The sequence below is a fragment of the Euprymna scolopes genome, chromosome 7 (assembly GCF_053919585.1).
Source record: "Euprymna scolopes isolate OS-2025 chromosome 7, ASM5391958v1, whole genome shotgun sequence".
NCBI lineage: Eukaryota > Metazoa > Mollusca > Cephalopoda > Sepiida > Sepiolidae > Euprymna > Euprymna scolopes.
Window position 1 is genome coordinate 77927296 of NC_136488.1, and position 18437 is coordinate 77945732.

Here is an 18437-nt window from a genome sequence, read left to right on the forward strand (position 1 = left end):
TTTTCAATAATCCGAAAAACAACGCTTTTAGACCTTTTCGATATTTTAGCAATCTCCCTATGGACTTTTTTTCATCATAATGGTCACAAATAAGCTGTTTTTTCTTGTACAGATAGCCTTTTTCGAATATTCGGAGTCGACATTTTGTTGTTGTTAATAAAATTGTTAACATTTGTCTTAATTTTCTGCGTTCCACAACTTTTGGACGCCTGTAGTTTAATTAAATTTATTTATATGTAAAAAAAAAAAATCCTAATATGTATTAAAATCAAAATTTTTTTAAAAAATTGTTTCTTTAACTAACATTATTAAACATTGGAAAATTCACCAAATTTTTTTTTCTTTTTCATAGATAAAGTTACAAGCCATTAAAAAATGATCGATCGTTCCTTAACTTTTGGACGCTACTGTATATTTATTATGTTGTCGAGTGAAGTGAAATCAACTTAATACACACACACACACACACACACGCATATATATATATATATATATATATATATATATATATATATATATATATATATATATGTATATATATATACAAGCGGAGCCTAAGTTAGATAGAAGGCTAAACCGATGAAATGAGCTGGAGTGCTTTATGCAGGGCCTGTAATGAATCTGTACGCAAATAAAGAAGAGTTTAACACAAGCATGCGCACTTTCAACAAACTGTGGAATAAAAGCTGGTAATTTCTTTTTAAAGAACGTTCATTTCAGCTTTTGCCAGATTTATCAACCAAGACCTCAGAGGTATGAAGGTAATGTTTACCGCTGAGAAATATATAACTTCTCCACAATATCTTCCGTCCCTTTCTTGTTTAGAAAATGTCTGTTGCAACAAAGTTATATATCCCGTTGAACTGTATATATATATATATATATATATATATATATATATATATATATATATATATATATATATATGTCCGTGTGTGTGTGTAATGTAAGCATTCATAAGTACTAGATGACATGAAGAAACTTCATTATATAACTATACACTTTACATGCACACACATATATACACACACACACACACACACATATATATATATATATACATACCCAGTAACATAAAATGTACTGATTTGGTACGCGATGACCACAGGATTGATCCAAGAAAGCGTAAAGGTCTGGATTACCACATACACACAACGTTCATAAATAAAAGGAAAATAAAAACAAGCAACAGGAATGTGAGTTCAAATTATTGCTTAATGAGTTGAAAATAATATTGAAGCAGAAAGAAAAACTGAAAATATAAATAAAACCCAGACAGGCACAAGAAAATAAATGTAAAGTAAGTATTAAGAAAAAGGCGACACGTTATAAAATATATATGAAAACAATATTAAACAATGAAATTGTGGAATGTCTCGATTAAACAAAAAGAAAGAAGAGTAAAATATATATGTCGAGCAGGTTTGGAAAAAATGAACAAAAGAAGAAGTTAAAAGTAGAATTTGTACAATTTTTTCGTAAGTTCATTGAAAATATATTACAACATTCATTTAGAAATTGTTGTGAAATTATAACGTTATTGTTTTGTGTCAGGAGTTGCTTTGTTTGATCTCTCACTCAAATTGACAGGATGTCTATTGTTGCACTTTTAAATTATATTGATAAAAAATTTACAGACATTTAGGTGCCTATTTCTCATTGATAACAATTTTATTCGTTTTGTTTTAGTTCTGAAAACTTATAAAGTATACTTGTCCATTGCAAAATAATGAGCCGAAATAGCTTGTGGTCGATCAACAGGCAAAAATTACTGCTCACACAAATTATCCCAACTGATTTTGCCGCTACTCAAACGTCAAATGATTTCTGCATCCTCTTCCATCGACAAGTGAACTGTTTTTATAAGGCACGCGCACGTCATCTCGCGAGACTTCGTTCACTACAAAATGTCACGGCCGCCATGATGGACTCTTTCTTTCTTTCTTGACGCGGGCGACTCACAGAACAGACAGGCACGCGGGCGTTTGTACAGTAAACCATTTTCCCCACAACTTAATCTGTAACAACAAAGGGTTGGTTTTTGTTTTTGTATAAAAATGTTTTGTATAGATTTTTTTTTGTAAAATTTGTTACTGTTTTAATTAAAGTATTGGGCGTCCCAGAAGTAGGATACTACTGTGGGCCCCGACAAAATTGACTTCTTTAAGCTTTTGATCTTATAGTTTAAAAGTCTCATCAGTTAACCCTCAATATCGAAGAGGGGTGTCATAGCTATTGAAGAGAGAGAGCAAGAGAGAGGAAGAGAGAGAGAGAGAGGGGGAGAGAGTGAGAGTGAGAGAGAGAGCAATTCAAAAGCGCCCCGAGGTTATGTTTTGTCGTGTTGGAGAGTGATTTGTCTATTTGCACAGCCTTCCGCCTCCAATCTACCGGATATACCTAAGAAATTATTCTTAGCAGATATCCAGCAAGAAATGTTTTCCAATCTTTTAGAGTGTGTTCCGAACCAAGAATACATTGTCGATTCATAGGAATAATATTTAGATTTATACTGTACTTTTGTAACAAATATTACGTTTGATTACTCTATGTTCTGAATAGTTCTTACTGTTTTCGATCCTTGGGCAATCCATTGAATGTTTCTGTAGAGAACGAGTTGGTTTGCTTTCGAGGTTTTTTAGTACGATTAATCTGTTTTTTACAGCATTGGCAAACACGTACACCTAATCTAAAATGCCGACGATTCCGCTAGTCCACATTCATTATGGTGCTTATTATGACTGGTGCGAACTTCAAATACTCTTCCTCGTTCCTATTCGCCAAATTAAATCATTTACACCTCTTTTAGAACAGTAAAATATTGTGGCTGAAAGAATTCCGACAGGAACTTCAGGCTTTAGCAAACTCTGCATCAGGATTCTTTTAGGTAGCATGCAATCCACAAATTCAGTTTATTTAACAGTTCCTAACTTTCGTAAAACTGATCGACGCTGGAAAGTTCTCATACCTTTTAAATACATCAGCGAACTTTTTATCTTCATTGCCAAAGTAGGTAAAGGTCTTCATGGTGTTTCAGAGAATCATTTTGCGAAAACGTATTCTTGTTCTCAGCAGGCAAGTTATTATTCAGGAATTTCAGTAGTAATTTCTGTTTTGTTTCTGTAATGCTCTCCCATTTTCTTTTGCTCTTGTTAACGTGATTCATTTTACTTATTATTGCATCAAAGTTTGTTCAGTTTTACACCTTTTGCTTTTGTAGCTCTTGTCGTTGTTAAACAAAGTTTATTGTTTACTGTTGATGATTTCATCATCTTAGCAACTAGCGGATCAGCCCAGCTTTGCTCTGGTCCTATGTTCTCTCCTTAACCTTATGTGCATATATATATATATATATATATATATATATATGTATATATATATAAATTTTTGACTCATGTCCAGATAAACTACACCTAAAATGTCAAGTGATTAGACACAAAATTGGCTGAGAAGTTTGGTAGAGTCTGCAAAGATCAACTCTTTGAACGTTGGCATTTTGAAATGTTCACCAGAAAAACTGATTAAAATCATGCTGCATGTCTGAATACCGTTTATGTAAACTTTCAAATGTTAAGGCCCAAAATTGGCTGAATAGTTTGCTAAAGCCAGCAAAGGTCAAATCATTTGACTTTTTACATCTTGCCAACCAAATTGTCGGGCAAAAAAACGATTAAAAAGCTTGTGCTATGCCTAAATGCACTTGATGTAAATTTCAAATGTTAAGACCAAACATTGGTTGAGTAATTTGGTAGAGACCGCAGATGTCAATTTTTTAAAACTTTGACACAAATTAAGACCCCTTAAGATTTTGCTTTTGGGCTCAAATCAAATTTAAAATTTGGATCAATGCTCTAGTAACCTATATCTTTAATTTCAAAAAATGGCGAAGGAATTTGGTAGAGTTTTCAAAGGTCAAATCGTTGAACTTTTCCTCCTTTACAGCCAAATTTCTGTCCGAAAACAAATTAAAAAGATTTTCCCACATCCAAATACCCCTTATGTCAAATCTTGAGTCTGTACACTGAAAATTGACAGAGTAGTTATATGAGGAAATGTACGCACACACACAGACAATTTCACTTTTATAGATAAATAGATACAAACGTTGAATTCTTTCATCTATCGGTTACCTTTTTACAAGAATAAAGTTTACTTACTCGAGACAATAAAATTTGTAACCTTTATTTTGTATTATCCGATAGAATTTTACGAATCACAGTTTGATGTTGCAGGTTGAAGGAAGTTTATGACTCTAAGGATGAGGAAAACTATTTACTTAAAGAAGCTTTTGTTAGTTTTAATCGAAATATTTTTCAAGTACATGTTTGAGAACTTTTTATCTGGTGTATAATAAAAACAAATTTTAACACTATTTGTGGAAGGATTTATGTCAGGTATATTCGTAGTACCAGTTCTAATATTATCTTGTTAGTTGAGTATGTAATTTCGCGGACAGAGAGTTACACTGGTGTACATTAATCCTTTTCGTTTTTGTTTGAAAATGGATTTGTTTGTGGTGCTAATACTGTATAGTATCTATCCGTTTATAAACCAGAGTTTCTTTTCGCGAGATTGGTAGTGGCCTGGAAAGGTCATTATGAAAAAGCTGGACACAGATATAGTTTCGCAAAGGTATTTACTACAAGACAGAAAAAATAGAGAAAATAAGTTATGGTATATAATGTAAATATGACGTAGTACAAGTGGCTCTCGAGTGGTGGCGATTGGTATACTTATATCGTTTGGCAAGTTCGTATACATTATGTATGAGTTGGAGCCCTCAATTAAATGAATGTATATGTATGTGGGGGTGCGTTTATACATTAAAAAGTTAGTTAATGACCGACAAAAAGTTTATATTATTTGTTGAATTATCAAATGGTCAAAGAAGTGATTACTCACTACTTAAGGTCTATAGAAATTTATAGTTTTCTTATCAGATTAGTGAAAAATAAATCTGGAAGAGATCGAAAATTAAGAATATGTTCCTGTGTCGAAAGGATAATCCAACGGAAAATCCCGTCTGGAATTTAATAAAGAGTGTGGATACTTAAACTTTACAAGCCGTATTCATGAAGTAAGATTGTAGAAGCAAAAAAGTTATGAATCAGTAATGAATGTATAATCCAAAAATATCCTGTCAGAATATTTTGCTGAACTGAATACTATATAGTAAGAAACCTGTTAGAGAAAAAATGCGAAAATTGTGATTTAAAATATCTTAAAAGATTTTTTTAATCCTGGAAATGTAAAATACAGAGGTAATTAAGCATTCCATGTTAAGGTGCGTTCTGTGATATATATATATATACATATATATATATATATATATATATATATATATATATATACGTGTGTGGGGGTGTATGTGCGTGTGTGTGTATGTGCGTGTGTGTACGTGTGTGCGTGTCTGCGTGTTTGTATGTTATGAAGGGAGAGAGAGACACACACATAGAAATTGATAGACGAATGGATAGTCAGAAATCTTTCGCTATATCACACCTAACTTTGAGGCTAGTTTCGAATTCATCGCAAGTCACATATAGTTCATAGTCGAGTTCCACCCACAGGTTATCAGGTCAGTGTTTTATATATATATATATATATATATATATATATATATAGAGAGAGAGAGAGAGAGAGAGAAAGGGGGGAATATCCTCTCTTCGCCGTGTATATATTGGAGACCCTACGTCGATAGAGATTAATTCAGTTAATGTGAATTTTGAAAGTATTACATAAAGTGCATTATGATCATTTATATCTGTAAACCATGATCGTTCGCAAAATTAAATGAAAGGAAGATGACAAGGACAAAAAGGTCGAACGATAGAGGAAAAAGGCGTAAAAGATGACGAATGATGTCAAGTTATAACAAAAAATGTAAAACTGGAACTTGATTTATTTTTACCAAACAGCATTATAAACTTAGTATCACGGGTGAGTTAAGTGATGTCGGGAAAGAACAGGTAGCATTGTCTAAAAAGTGATAAAGTAACAAATGAAACGGAAAGCGTCGAGGCGGTCTCGACCATAGTCTAAAGTTAACACCATTTAAATAAATGAATATTCTACTAATGTAACAATATTGACAATTATATTCTAGTATTCTAATATTGGTGTTATAATTCAATTCCATACCGCATACCTCCCATATATATATATATATATATATATATATATATATATATATATATATATATATATATTAGGGGGTATGTTTAGCAAAAACAGGAAAACAGTGACTAATACGAAAAAATACCGCTAAATGTGTTTTCTTATTTCAGCCTCGAGGATTTTTTACTTAAATCATTACACGTTATTTCAATAGACAGAACAAATAATTATCATGCCGATTTCGTCAAACGATCTAAACTCTTTGGCTTAGATCGTCTGACGAGATTGGCAGTATAATTTATTGTCCTGTCTATTAGAACAACTTGTAATTATTTAAGTAAACGTCCCCGAAATATAAATAATAAAAACAATGTATATATATATATATATATATATATATATATATATATATTATATATGTATATATGTACATATATATATGCAAACACATATGCATATAGACATACATATATGTATATATATATATATACATATATGTATGTATATAAAAATATTAAGTAATTATATACATTTATTTCTCATGCAAATCCAATATGAAACTCATAGGACAAGTGAGAAACGAATAGTTAATACTGCTTTACATTTTTTATTTGTTGACTTCTTTTCTTTGCAGAAGTCGCGTAAACAAATTTTCGCTCCAAATGATATGTAAGAAATGGCCGCGAGCCAACATCTTAGTCGGCATTAGAATCATAAATTTGAAAAATGTCTTTGAAAAAAAATTAATGTTATGAAATGAAAGTATCGTTCAAAATAAAAAGTTTAATGGATTTTTTTTCCATAAATATGTAAATCTCATTACTAATGCGTGTTTATATAAAAGAAATGACTTCAATTTTGATTGCGAATAGATTTCTGAAATGTATATACATATATGTGTGTCTGTATATTGCCATTTATATATAAATATATATATATGTATATACACATACACACACACATATATATATATATATATATGTGTGTGTGTGTGTGTACTTTTAATTTATAATCTATTTGAATATGCATATTACCAAAACAAAGTTCCTTTAAACAGCTCAAAATGTAATAATATAGCTATACACACTCTAAGCATATCAACCAGTGTTCTAATGTTAACAGCGGAATGTAAATTAATAAATTAATACTGTACCAGACAAAACGAACAAGATAGGCCGGTCGAAAGTTAACCTCATTGTGACATCTGGAATATAGGGTTTACCGACAAGTAGATAAACATTATACCTACCAAAACACATTTAACGGACGCAATTCACCTAATTCGCGGAAAACGCGAAAGATAGGGGCGTGTCTATAACGAATGTGTCTGTGTGGAGCACTATTGAACCATACTGCTTTTCTTTTATATTTTAATTTCAATTCAAGCGATACTATATAAAGAAATGTATGAAATAAACGGATGTTGAGTTTGTGACATAATAATGGAGGGAAACATATATCATGCTATGGGGTAATTGCGCAAAATCCGCGGGTAACTGCGCCAACTAGAAATGCGTAGAGTAAAGGTGTGCTAAGCTTTTTTCTCGCTTTTGATATGTATAAATGAAAAAAAAATCTTAATGTTTTTTTCTATCTTTATATCGGAATTTTACCGATTTTTTGAAATGTTTCTCGTTGCATGTTCGAATCGTTTTAATACAAAAACAACACAAATATGGTTACGATTTAATCTATTTAAAAGTGTTTTATGTATTCTTCTTTTAAAGTATATTATGTATTCTGTAATTAACGGTTTAAGGACGTTAACATTACTCGTATATAACCAAGATACGTATCAGCTTGCCCAGTCCTTGGAACCGACAGTAACAGTGATTGAATAATTTCGAATGGATAGAAGAAAATTCAGGTGCATCACATTTGATAACAATAATAGGAATCAAATCAGGGCTGGAAGCAATAGATTGGTCGAGTCCAGCGAGAATGCTCGCAACCATCTCTGGAGTGATAATAATAGAGGTTTACATTTTTCGAAGGACATCCGGAAGGACAGCACCAGTATCCTCGATAAAATAATTGTCAGCAAAAAGGGGAGCAAAAAGATCACCCTTATGCCCAAGAAGAAAAGACATGAAGATCATAAAAAAAAAGGGATCACAGAATTGCTACTATTAATAATAATATTATACACTGTACAATAAACTCGAGAGTCAGTCTTTTAAGATGAGATAGTCAGGGGTTCCTCGGATATATAAATATATATATATATATATATATATATATATATATATTATTTATTAGTTATCTTTTAAATATTGAATATTTAATTATCATTATTGCAAAAAAAATATTGATTCAATGGCACGTGTTTCCGGGTTATTGGTTACGTCATAGAGCATCTATCTCTTCGAATATAACCAAGATCATAGATAGCGATAGGTCATAACCGAGAAAAACATGTCCATGAAAATTATATATATATATATATATATATATATATATATATATCAATAGGCACCTTTAGTCTACCATTGTCAGTCAAACATGCACACACAGCAGCATATAAGCTTATACACACTTTTTGTATAATTCAAAAAGCACTCCTAACTAGTATATTTATAGTATAATTATTTGACAAAGGAAAAGGAATATATAATAGTATATATATATATATATATATATATATATATATATATATATATATATATATATATACACGCACACACACACACACACACACACATATATATATATATATATATAAAGTGAGAGAGAGAGGGGAGAGAATATAAATCTAAGTGAAACGTGCATTTTCTCTTCGTAAAGAAAACAGCAGTGCAGATTTATTTTTAAAAGTTCATTGAAAAAAATCAATTTTAGTAACTTGATTATGTAATAGAGCTGTAGTATTCAATGTAGGCGCCTTCGGTCCAAGCTGCCGCCTTGATATGTGTCCGTAACTGGGAACATGGCTTTTCCACCCCTGCTAACGGAAGCTCGACGAATACTCGGCGGTCAGGCTTAGTTTGCTGTTGTGAGATGTTATGTTGGTGATGTATGACCAAACGAAGTAAACCAGCGGGTTCAGGTCCGGGGTATGGGGGTCACTGAGAAAAAATGTACAAAGTTGCAGTACTCCTTCTGAAGCCAATGATGGGTCTCTTTGGTCATGTGGGCTGGCGCCGAGTCCTGCTCCCACACTCAGGGTTTGCCAGCGGCCACCTGATCGCACCATGGGATTACCATACTCTTCGGCACATCCAGGCATACTTTCAGGCCGACTTGAAAGATGTGGGGTGATATAAGGGGGTCCTCATTTGAAAGTGCACCAAAGACCATAACCCTTAGCGTTGAAGCGCCCGGATTGTATTTTGAGGGTGCTAGCAATGATCGTGTTGCCATAGCTTAGATCGGTAAAGAGCAAGAATTGTACAGCGTGCATCTCTGATCTTGCACATTGAACATTGTGTCACATTGTGGGCCATGATAGAAGGCTCCCATCACTCTTGAAATTTTTACACAACTAGCCAACTAGTACATAGTCTTCAAGAAAAAAAAAGAAAATTAGTTTTCATCAAAAGGAAATGGAATCATGACGCATTTTCTAGAGCGAGATTTTTATCGTTCGACTCTGTAATTTTTTCAAATATCTATTCTTTATAAAATGGCCAAAAATGTTTTCAATAATTAACATAATGATGATTTTGCATTCTACTTACCACAAGAGACAATCGTCAATAATGATATCTATTTTTATATCATTAGGTATTCTTTATTTTCATATCGGTAGGAACTTAATTTGTCAGTAAGCGTTTAAGTAAAAAAAAAGGAATTTGCTAAATAGCTTAGATAAAAATATTAATAATCTACACGAATAGAAGAAATAAAAACATGATGGTTGATGGACTTTTTGTGGTAATTAGAAAGTATATATATATATATATATATATATATATATATATATATATATAAACACTACATATATATATGCTACATATATATACTACATATATATATATAAACACTGCATATATATATATACTACATATATATATATACTACATATATATGTATGCATATATATATATATATATATATATTTACCAGTGGTGAAAAAAACCGGACTAGAGTGCTCAATGTGTAGCCAGAGCAGTATAAAAGAAATTTATTACTGTGAGTCCAGAATGAGTTAATATATTGTTTCAACTAGAAGAAGATCCTCAAAGAGAGGAAATATCCAACTAGCATAGTCAGAATTCATAGATGGACTAAGAATGGAAAAATCGTAGATGAAGGGGAGTTAGAAACAATATGTAAACTCATTCTGGACTCACAGTAATAAATTTCTTATATATATATATATATATATATATATATATATATATATATATATATATATAAGTAAATATATGAAAACTTTTACCATGAAATTATTGCGTATTAATATTAGCATCATTGAAACGTCCGTGTTATTATTCCCAAAAGAATGCGCTGGTTCATTCTTTTTGTCACGTATTGTTGTGACGAAACAACATGCAGTATTTTTCTATAATTATTAGTTGCGTGTATGATCGTGTTCACTTCCATTCTCGACTTTCTTTGCCGTTTCAATACATTTGTCGTTCTTTTTCCTCACGCTTTTATTAGAAAAGCTCGTGACAATGAATCGTTCAAGACAATTTATAGTTATCAAAAATCTAATTTTTAATGATAGCATTCAATCGCCCCCCTTTCCATAAAGAGACGCCATTTATAATCCAGAAACAACGTGAACTGATCAAAGACATTATATATATATATATATATATATATATATATATATATATATATATATATATATATCGCTTCGTTTTTTTGCCTTTGTTGCTTTCATTGTAGACTTTCTTGTTTACCAAATATCAAAAACTACTATCTTTTCCCCGATCATAATTTAGCCTCGTTTTCAATGCGCCTCGTTTCTACTTTTGCCTCAGTTCACCTTTTTCAATGATTTTTATTAGCTTTAAATACAAACATTTGAAGGTGTTCTCTTTGTATATGGTAAATAAATTAATTGCTAATTATATGGTTATAAAGCCATGAATTACCTTTGATTAAGATTAATAAACACATCAAGTTCTGAAATCGATTGTGTGTCAATTAAATATTATGAAAAAATAACTAAAAAAATTAATTGATGAATACCAGAATACTCAAATTGGCATATAATTGTTACTATTGTTCGCAAATATGCGAGGATACAAATATCAGAAATTACTTCTGGCCAACATTACAAATGCAGCTGAATATAACACAACATATGTAATTAAAGAGTATACTGCATTTTGTTTCAATTATTACAATATAGGTCTATTCAAACAAACTATAATCTTATACAGACAGTGATTTTATAATAAAATTAAATGAGTTATTACTTGTGCACTTCTATAGAGAACATAATATAAGTGTTCTAACCTTAGAAAAAATCATGTTTCTATTTACGTGAATTGTTTAACTTTTTTAAGACGGAAAATAGGAGGATGAGATAAAATTAAGCTCAACCATTGCCTAATAAAAGCTGAACTAGTGAAAAATGGCAAGACTGACAAAGAATATTTGGTAAAGTAAAAATATTCCCACCATGTGTATGTATAAATATATCTATTGTTAATCATTAATCCTATCTATTTCATTTTAACTTAAGGATGAACACCGAAAAGTATATGAACACCGAAAAAATATATAACATATTATTTCTATTATTATTTTAAAGTGTGAAAGATTGTGTTAGAACCGAGGCGATTTCGTTGAAGGAGTATGTGGTTAGAAGTGAGGACTGGATGCTTAAGGTTGTGGCCAATGAAGTGGATGTATGTGAGACCAAGCCTGATTATATGAAACGTATGGATACAGAAAGGGCAGAGGAACTGACTAGGAAGAAATGCATGGAAGGTTCTTCCAGAATATAGCAGAAGTGGCTGATGAAAGATCCTGACAATTGCTTAGAGCTGGATATCTAGCTAAGAGTACTGAAGGTTTTGTTTGTGCAGCACAAGAGCAGGCATTAGGACCACGATCGTTCAAAAAAGTGGTTCTAAGAGAGGAAGTTGCTGCAGAATACCGGATTTGTGGTAAGACATCAGAGTCAATTGCGTACCTTGCAGCAGGGTGTAGTGGACTGACCGAGAGAGAGTACTGCAAAAGACACGATCGCATGGGACTCCTGATATATTGGGAGGTGTGTAAGAGGGTTGGGGTGAAGTGTGCTGGAAAATAGTTTCAGGAGGTGCCTGAGAGTGAGAACAAATGAGGATGGCAAGGTAGAGGTATGGTGGAACAAAAGTGTCATAACGGCCAAGTAATTGGAACATAATCGTCCTGATTTGGTCTCAAAAAACTGGTAGATTGTAGACTTTTCAGTACCCTGGGACAGGAATGTGAGAAAGACGGAAAATGAGAAGTGGAGCAATTATGCTCCATTGGCTTTGGAGATGAGTCGTATACACGGGATTAAAACACAAATAATCCTGGTCGTGGTTGGTACACTAGGAGTAGTATCAAGTCGTCTGGAAGGACAATTGAAGATTTTAGGCAGCCTTCACACCTCTGCAATTATAGGTACCACCAACATCCTTCGGAAAACCCTTGATCTTTGAAGCTCCTGGTTTGAAGCCGGGATTAAGGAAATAATCTGGAAATGAATCTCATCTATTTCCAGAGAGACGCTGATAAACGAAATCAGAATTATTATTATTGGCTCACATGGAGCTTTCACACAAGTCAACCAACGATCTGATTGGAAACATGTGGTGTTCTCTAGAAGCTGAGTGACAGCAAGTCTCCCCAGACGTGCAGCTCTCTCCACCTCCTTCGATAGCATTTTCAAATGAATTTGCATCATCGCAACAGCCGATTACCATTGATTTCTCGCTGGTAGTTGACATTTGTTTATACTGGAATTTGAGTGGCACTTAGCCTCCTCAAGGTCACAGTTCTCTTTGCACTTGTCCACCCGAGGTCTGGTTAGCTCTCGCTCCTCGGTCTTTAAGTCCTTATTGACCCTTCTCGGCCCTTAATTATCACTTTTTATTGGGGGGGGATGATGAAAAAATGGGGGGATGCATGAGTGGGGGGTAGAACTTGTAGATATGCAGTTTCGGTGTTCTTAATTCCCTGTAATCCGTATTCGTTATATTAATTTTTTCTGTCAAATAATGTACGTCGCTTAACTACATATTTACCTTTATTTTTTGTCAGGGCACTTTTTTTACTGGCTTCTTTTGTAAATAAAGGAAATTTTAGATTTCTTTTTTTTTAATCGGGGATTGATTTGCTTTTTAGTTTTCGTTTTGTGTTTCTAATGTAATCCTCTCCCCACAAAAAAGTGAATTTGTTATATTTTGGGGTTTGTTGTGTTTATTAAATTGTTAGGTGAAAGTAGAGAATGGTTTCATAAAAAATAATTAAATTCATCGTTATTTTATTTTTCCAATGTAATTCCGCGCCCCCACCAGAAAAAAAACAAATTGTATTTTTTATATTTTGCCCTCCCCCTCAATATCAAACTTGAAAAAATGCTAGAGGTGATATATCTCATTGAACACTTGGTGGCCAAAAGGTGGGTTCTCATTTTACGTTAAATTTATCTAGAAAAGTAATTCCCATTTCTAACATGTTATTTTTTTTCAAAATTTCCTCTCTCATAACATGTATAAAGGATTTTTAAATGTACTAGGCTGAAAAAAAGTAAATCTTCAATTTTTAGGGGTAAACAACGCTGACTCGTATAAAGTTACCTTTTTTTAATTAGAAAATTAAGTTTGTAATCGATGAGATGAACGTGAAAAAAAAGTGTAAATTGTTGAATTTAGACTGGCACAGTAGATCTTTATTATTTTAGGTATTAAACTATGCTTGGTTACATGGTAAGACATTGCCGATTTCTTTATAGCAATTTAAGGAATAAAATAAAACAAACAAGTGAAATATTTTCAGTTTTTTCCTAAGTGATTTTTGTTTGAATATTTTTTTTAAAAAAACAATAAAGGCAAAACATTTTTCTATCAACACGGAATTATTTTTCAGCTAGAAAATAGCATCTAGGGGCAAATAAACCTAAAAAGTTTTGTTTTTTTTTAAGATCGTTGTTGGAAATATTAATTCCAAAATAAATTAAATTAAATACATTATACATTATAATTGTTAATTAAAATTTATTAAATAACAATTTTAAATAGAATACTTTTAATAATTCTCTTGCTAAAAACATTTACCGCTATTTAGTAAAATCGACTTTTCTTAATGTCATATGCAAACAAGGTGATCTCTTAATTGTATATTTTGTAAGTATCATACTATATATAGAAATAAATCAAAGATTACAGACAGACACGTCTTGTATATATTAATCAAATGATGATCACACAAATAAACAGACAGTAATATGAATATATATATATATATATATATATATATATATATATATATATATATATATATATACAATATTTATTATAACACTATATATACATATTTCAAGGTCGTACCATTGGTTTCGATACACCGAAAACAGTAATAATATACTGTGGAAAATCGGTATAATCTCTTCGGCGACAAAGAAAAGTCTGGAACTAATGCAAAATGAACGAACATAGAAGAAACGCTAGACGAACGTTTAAGACTCAGAATTTCACATTTAAAAAATATCGTTTTAAAACCGACGCCAACAGATTATGATTATAGAAGAAACTAAGGAAGAAAGTGTGTGTGTGTGTGTGTGTGCGTGCGTACGTGAGTGTGTGCGTGTGTGTGTGTGTGTGTGTGTGTGTGTGTGTGTGTGCATGCATAGCGGGAAAGGGGATGCTATGGAAAACTCTCTAAAAAACATATAAAAGTCCTGTTAAAGCCATATCAATAAATAAAAGTAGGACAGTTAACGATAACACTGGTCAACACAATATTTTTGGCAGGCAAAGTAAGACTGGTTTCTGGGGTTTTCAAGGGCGCTGAATCCGAATCTGACATTAGTTTTTTCAAATTGGCTCTAGTTTTTGAGATATCACAGGGGGGTCGTTAGTCTGAAATCACCCATTCGCGACCATAGCTAAACGTACAAAAAACGGCTAAATAGTGCATAAATGTCAGATATTGATTTTTATGATAATCTTAAACCACAAAGACAGTGTAAAATCTCAATCTAACAAGTTAAGTTAGATATAACATCATTTCATTTATCCTATAACTGAACACTTTTCATAGATTTCGAGGATATACAAAAAATTTGCTGAAAATTTGCTGAATTTTAATTCTCCAAGTGAAAAAAAACATTTACATAATCAGTTATATATCATAAATTAATGCAAAGCATTATACACTAGATTCTTAGTTACAATGAACACACAAAACAATATTTTATTCACAAAACTAAAATTGACGTTTATACGATTTTCGCTTGTGAGCAACTTTTGGGCAGTCTCTTAAAAGGTTCCAGCAGTAGTCTGCCATCATGTGCTCATCCCATTTGCCTTGATACCTCTCTTCCATTGTTTTGATGTCTTGATGGAATCTCTCTCCCTGCTCCTCACTGTAATCACCAAGATTACCAGGAAATCTGTCGAGGTGGCTAAACAAGAAATGAACTTTAATGCTCATATTTGACCCTAGTTTTCCGTATGCAGTAAGCATCTTACGGAACAATTGCTTGTAATTGTCAGCTTTGTGATTTCCCAAAAAGTTTGTCACTACATCTGTGAAGGACACCCAAGCATTTAACTCAACCGTGTTCATATGATTAGTGAAGTCAGAATCCCTCATGAGCGTTCGAATCTGAGGTCCATCGAAGATGCCACCTTTAGCTTTTTCAATGGAAAGACCTGGAAATTGCCTGCATATGTACTTGAAGCAATCCCCATCCTTGTTCAACGCCTTAACAAACTGCTTCATGAGCCCTAGTTTTATGTGCAATTGAGGGAAGATGATTCTATCCCTGGGTACCAAAGGCTCATTGATGACGTTGGCTGTGCCGACTTCGAGACTTTCTCGTTCTGGCCAGTTCTCCCTTCTCCAGTGCTGGATTCTTGCTCTGCTATCCCACAAACAAAGAAAGCAGGGATACTTTGTGTACCCACTTTGCTGACCAAGCAGAAAATTCACCATTTTCAAGTCCACACAAATCAGCCATTTATGAGTGTTGTAATTCAGCTTTTCAAGAACAAATTTGATAGCATGATACTCTTCTTTCATCTTGGTAGAATGGCTAATTGGTACAGGAGCAAACTTATTGCTATTGTGCAAAAGTACAATTTTTAGACTTGCTTTCAAGCTATCTATGAAGAGACGCCAATCTGCTGGGTCATATGATGAGATCCCCATGCAGTTAAGAAGTGCAGAAACGTCATTACAAAAGACCAGGTCGTCTTCTTTAGAAAAGAAACGAAGCAAGCTGCCTTCCCTTGTCCTATAGTATGTTACTTTTGTGCCAGAATCAAGAATGTTTTTTCTCTTGGAGTCGTGATGCAAGAACTTCAGACTGCTCCATCGACAAACAAAGGTCTCGCACTAGGTCATTAAGTTCAGATTGATTGAAAAGCTGAGGGCCATTTGAGGGTTCTTCATAGTCACTACAGCTATCATCACTTGATATTGAAAGATCAGCTGGAATCTCTTCGGTTTCATCGATTTCAGGCAAACTGGTGAAAACAGGCACAGGTAGATCCTCAGAGTGCGCAACAGGACGGATAGCAGAATCCAGGCTCGGATACTGCCAATTTGCTTTCTTGTGCTTGTTAAACCCCATCATGTCATTGAGACAGAAGTAGCAGTCATCAAAATGACTGTTGGGCTCTCTCCACACCATTGGTACAGCAAACTTCAACTTAAGCTTACCGTTGGTCCAACCGCGGAGACTTTCTACACAGGTTTTGCACACCATATGTGGGGCCCAAGACTTGTCTTGGTCACCAAGTATCATATCGAAGTACGCTTTGTACGCCCTCTTGACAAAGTCTGTAATATTCCTCTTTTGTTGTGCCATCATATACTGTCCACAGATGTAACAAAAGACATTCTGTTCATATCTGCAACATCTTCTAGAAGAACTCATTTTCTCTCTGGAACTCATTTTCAACTGTGGAATTAAAAAGAAAATTCTTAATTACTGTTTAATTTATACTGCAACTATATTTATGGAACATGTTATTAAGTAATTACAGTATATAATTATATAAAAATTCTCCCTATATAAATAATTATATAAAAATTCTCCCTGAAATACTTCAATATATACATAATCATTATAATGATTCAATAATATCAGAAAATTATTATTTACTGCTTCTATATTGAAGTATTTCAGGGAGAATTTTAGCAGTTTAGGCGTATTTGGGGCTATCAGTATCTTCTAAACTAGAGCCAATCTGGCAAAACCAATGTTATATTCGTAATCAGCGACCTTCAAAACCCCAGAAAACACTCCTAGATGGTCTGCCAAAGAAAAAAAATAAAAATTTGTTGACCAGTGTAATAAATAATGAGAAAGGCATGAATATATTAATATGATTTTAAAATTTTAAATCATTTAAATTAATTAAATTAAATAAAATAAGGATAAAGATAAATAAGGTAAATTTAATAAATAAATAAAAAATAAGAACTGTAAAAGAATTTTTAATTTTAAAGAAAAATATTAATATTTTAATTATGAGAGAATAATAGTGAATGGAGAAATTTAAGATAATTAAAATAATTAAAGGAAATTAATCAATATTAAAAGACTTAACAACTATCAGATGTGAAGGTTGTGGGGGGGGAGGGGAATAGTTTCTCCATAAAGGTTATCCTTATTATTGGGGGGTTTTATATGGTAAAGTTAAGGATATTAGGTGGTGAGAAAGGTTGAGATATGAGTAGAAGAGAGTTGGTTTGGAGTTTAGAATGAGAGGTGAATGTGGAGTTTAGGTGTCTATGCCTGAATAGGGTGTCTTTGTGTAAATAAGGTGTGTGATAGTAAGGAGGTAAGGTGGCGAGGAATGTTGAGGTATGATTAGAAGAGAGATGGTTTGAGGTTTAGGTGTCTATGTGTGAATTAGGAGTCTTTGTGTAAATGGGGTGAGAATCGGTTAAGTTATGCTGTTGTTAGGCCATTTGGCGAGGAGGAATTTTCTTTTGTGGGGACATTGTCTGAAGATTTCGTTTTTAATATTCATACAGGCTATCGATGGGTTATTGATAGCCTAAAGGATCCTAAATTTTTCAGTAGTGCAAAGTGAGCAGGTCTTGGAGGTTGGGTCGTAAGATTTTTTAATATCCATGATCGACCATTTTATTTTATATGGAGTATTAGATTCTTTAAGCGACCAAATCTTGGTGGCTAAAGATGTGTCAAATTT